This window comes from Vidua chalybeata, chromosome 4, assembly GCF_026979565.1.
Source record: "Vidua chalybeata isolate OUT-0048 chromosome 4, bVidCha1 merged haplotype, whole genome shotgun sequence".
Classification (NCBI taxonomy): Eukaryota; Metazoa; Chordata; class Aves; order Passeriformes; family Viduidae; genus Vidua; species Vidua chalybeata.
In genome coordinates, this window is record NC_071533.1 from 4,423,063 (window position 1) to 4,427,783 (window position 4,721).

At 38.4% G+C, this 4,721-nt stretch overlaps 1 long non-coding RNA gene across 1 annotated transcript; it reads right to left on the reverse strand.

Annotated features, from left to right (window-relative positions):
- Positions 1-580: 580 nt before the first annotated feature.
- Positions 581-3,741, reverse strand: LOC128787056 (uncharacterized). The gene is made up of 3 exons (XR_008430553.1): positions 3,580-3,741; positions 2,724-2,866; positions 581-917 (listed from the first exon to the last, which is right to left on the reverse strand). It is a non-coding gene; the product is annotated as an uncharacterized LOC128787056 (long non-coding RNA).
- Between the last annotated feature and the right edge of the window lie 980 nt (positions 3,742-4,721).

The following is a 4,721-nucleotide window of genomic DNA, read 5'->3' on the forward strand; positions in this document are numbered from 1 at the left end:
ATTAATTAGTAAGTAGAAATGCAGCACTTTTCGTACATGTTTCATTAAAAATTGTTACCAAGATTTTTGTAGTGATGCTTTTTCTCTATTACATCAGTAGATTTTGCAGCCCGTGTGCTGTACTGATTTTCTCCTGAGAATATTTATGGCATGTTTGGTATGACATTTCACTGCACAGATTTTGAAGATAATGTGTAAATAAATTGTCAATGATTTGTTTTGTCTGGGAACCAAGGTTGAACAGCTTGATGGTCATACTAGGATTCACAGATAATCTGATTTAATGTGCTGAGTGATAATTTTCAACATATTACCTAACATTTTCTCACTCATATTCTTTGATAAAAATAAAATAGTATTTTCTAGACAGTGAAAATTAGATTTTCTGTATCAGTTTAGCGTGTTTTGTGAAACTAGAAAGAGTCAAAAGTTACCAGTCTAGTAAGCAATGATAATCAATTAATTTAATCCAGAAAGATTACTGATAGCATTCAAAGAGCAGTTAACACCATAAAAAAAATTAAATAAGGATTTGAATAGCCAAAATTGCCATTAGAGTTGGCTGCAGGAAAAAAGATTAATGAGCAAAATAAGTATGTTTAAAATATAATAGAGCCACATGGTAAATTTGAAAACTGGATTGAAAACACTAGTGAAACACAGTCAGTAAATAAGACAAAGATTTTATGTTAACCTGCTTCTTTTTACTTTGGTTTTGCACATAAACTCCACAGCTCTTCAGCAGATTAGTTTTCATTTGATGATCAAAAGCAGCACCTTGTATGACTTTCACAGTGATTTTGTCCTCTCAGTTGTAGACATGGTACTAAGTGATGTTTTTAGCTCTCATAAGGGAATTTGCCTTGATAGATCCAAGCCTTTTTATTGTAGCACATTTTCCTTTCAAGCGTGACAACCTTTGAGACATGACATAACATTTTCCATTAAACAAAACAAAACAAAACAAAACAAAAACAAAACAAAAAAAAAAAGAGCCAAACAAAAACCAAACCTCATTCTTCTTTGGGAAGATAGATTTTTATGTTTACTGTACTTCAGGACCACAAGATGGACATTACACCATGAACTGGCTTTGTTACATTCATGAGAAAGTTCCATTGTGTAACTAACCATGCAGTGCCAGGATAAACTGCATAGGAGAGCTTTTTCTTTATTAAGTAAATAAAGCTTGAGGACAACTCAGGCCATCAGGGCTGACCCCTTCAGTAAATTAAATAAAGCTTAAGGACAGTGTCAGGCCATCAGGGCTGACCCCTTCACATGCCAGTGAATTACCCATTGCAGAAATGATCAGTGACCTAAGTCTTCCAGCTAAAGCAAGAATGGCAGTTCTTTAAAAGAAGGCCTGGCAGTGCTGTTGATAGATCAGGAAAGATGAGACCTGAAAGCCATGAAAGACTAGAAGTTTACGTGAGACATGCCAAGATAATCTCAGAAAAGCTACTGCATAAAAGGCAAGAAGAAATGAGTAGCTCCCTGGATATTCCAAGGATTTTTAGATACGTATCTCTACTATGTATTCCTCAGTGTCTGCTCCAATGTCTTTCACAGAGCAAATTCTAACTGCTGAACACAACTTCTGCCATGGCATTAACCCTGTTGCCTCAAACCCATGGAACAGTAATGCCTTTAACACTATAATATTTCCTGCCATTTCACTAAAATTAGCCAACAGTTTCTGAGATTATTGGAGGAAAAAAACAGACATGATTATATGAACCTTGCTTTCTTAGGAAAGTGGATTAAAACATTTTTAAAGGTGCCTGACACTCTGACCTGCAGAAAAAAATCATATCCCAGGCACCCAATATCGCTGTGAACATATTAGTAAGGCATGAAAAACAGTGGAGAGGTGCCTCTGTCCCACCTCCCACCTTGCTTGGGATTCACTATGTGATCTACAACTCTAAGTAATCTTGGGTGTTTCAGAGAAAGAAAAATATTAAAAAAATGCCAGAAACCAAGTTAGCATGAGAAGAAGGATTGTCTCAGGCACCTGACTGAAGTCCTGACACATGACAATTAATTGCAGTCATTATTCCAATGTGGAGACATCGCTCTCCAGCCCCAAGAAACTGATAGGCTCCTGCTGAGATCAAACCCCCACCATTCTCCCTTGTTCTATTATAAAATATCTCATATCTTCATAATTAAAGACATCTACATATAATAAACCTCTCTGCAGCCTTATTGACTGATCTATTGAAAAATAATACAAATGGAATTCTATAAATCCACATAGCTTGTTTTCTGCCTAGTCTATGTAGCCCATTGTTTAAACTCCCTACTTTCTATAATTTCCATTTCACATGGAAACCAGAACTGAGCACTGTTTCTAAAAATTCCGTATGTGTTAATTCCAGGATGGCAACCAATCTTTTCCCCAGAGCATTGTGCTGAAAGCAAATGTTGATTTGATTACCTACAATGTATTAAAAAAAAAAATCACAAAAAAAGCACAGCCAAAACCAGACAAAATATTTCCACACACTTTTTTGCACAGTTTAACACTGCAGTCTTATACACTGGTTTAAGTAATCCACGTAGGACATTCTTGTTCGGACAAGCCCTTCTCAGGATCATGAACAATATAAGTGAAAGTGAACAAATAACAAACTGAAACAAGATTTAAACCTGCACAAAGGATGTCTGCTAGCATCAATCCATTTATTACCACTAGCTTCCCCTCCAAGCCAACATACCTGATTTTCAGATGTGGAATACCATCATCTTCACAGCACCTATCAGATTCCAAATCCCACTGGAGAGCCTGAACTTTATTCTGCCATGTGTTGTACTGAAATCAATCTGTTTCCAGGACACACACTTTCAAGAAGAAAATGTACTGAAATGAAATTAAATGAATGAAATAGATGTTGAAAACTTTTGTATTCAACAAGGTATTTCTATATGAGAAAATTTTTGTTTTGTAGTATTTTTTAAACTTTCATTCTCCTGTTTTGAATCTATCCCAGCTACTTGTACACATTCACTGTGTCAGTATCTGGGAGTCTGCCCCACTCCAAGAGCTTTCTTCTTAAAAAGCCCTCTAAGAGCAACAGGAGAGTCATGCCAATGGGGCTGCTGGCACAGAAAAGGCTGCCTGGCATAAACTTGCACAACGTTTCAACTGAATGCTGAGCTGGGGCCACAGTGGCAGGACAGAGGCAAGAAAATCAAGGCACAGTGTGCACAGCAGCACACCAGGTGAGCTGAGCATCTGTGAATGAAGGATAACGCTGTACTGCTGCAGATTTCTTATAGCTTTGGTGGCTACACATTGGGAAGTGCTCTTTCTTCTCAGCTCAGTTAGAGCAACACTGAATGGTGTAATTGTCTGAGCTGCAAAGCAGTCCTTTTGTCAAAACCACTTTCCACTAATTGCTTGTCTGCCAAAAATGCATTGCTCATTTTGTCCTTTGCCAGATGTAATTGAGGCAAATTCAGGTGTATACCAAGTATTTGTTGTATATATTTTGTCACATCTCAGCTTGACAGCATACTATTAAATAATGTGCTATGGTGTAAAAAGAATTCATAACTTTTGTATAAACTTACAATTTCTGATGTCGTATTTAAGAGGACGTGAAAGTTGTCTTCTTTCACCTTCCCCTCAGCAAACAGAGGTCTGAGCCAGGTAAGTCAAATCCCTGCCGTGCCTTGTCAGGAGGCTCACGGGCTCCAGGGCACAGGGATGGCTCCCTGCTCTCAGCTGACTGCTGTGAGGGCTGTCACCCGGGGAGTGTGCTCAGTGTTCCAGGGCACTGGGGCAGTGATCACTCCGTGCTTGGCTGGGGATTGCTGCACTCCTCAGAGCAGGCTGGGCACGCTTCCTGGAATGTCCTGCCCTCCCCCCTGTCATCTCTCTGGGATTAGCCTGTCCTTTTTATTTCTAGGTCTGTTCTTAATCTCTCTGTAGCTTTTCCTGTCCCATGATTTCAAACCCGAATCTTTTTTGTCCACATTTGATTTTAAAAAGTTCTATTTGGCACTTGCCATCTTTTGAAGAATTCTCACCTGCACTGCCTAGAGCCTTCTCATGCCTCTTTTATTTTATGCATCACTTTCCACTCCAGAGAGTAATAACATTAATGCACTGTCTGCATAAAGCTTCACTTTGACATCAAATACAATGTTTTATTATACTGTAATTTTGTCAACTTCTCTGTGGCACTTAACAGTTAAGAGGTATCTTTTTAAAATCCCAATGTTGGCTGAACCATCAGAGCTTATCAAGCCCCCTGAGTGCCAGCATGGGTCTTTTTTACAGTGTTATTTCTTGGCTGAGTTATTTCAATATTCTGTATATTTTCCTAGTTGCAGCCACTTGATCTTCTTGACACTTATTGTAAGTATAGCAATCCACCTACATGGATTTACTGTCCAAGTTGAATCTAGTTTTCTAAGAATTATCAAAACCAATTAAATGTGTCTTCCACTTATACTCAGGGATTGTCCAGCTTTGGTAGCTGGAATAGAAGGCTAGAAAGAGAGGAGACTGCAAGCTGAGTTCCTTGCTGGTGGAGGGATATCATGCAGTGAGGCCTGAGAATGGGGTAAAATACAGAGTTATATATTTTGCTTTAGAAAACGAGGGTGTACACATGCCCCATAAACAGAACAGCTCTGCTGTTACCAGTGAAAAGAATGTCTGTGCAATCTGAGTTGAATATGTTGTAATAATGTAATAGAGATTTATT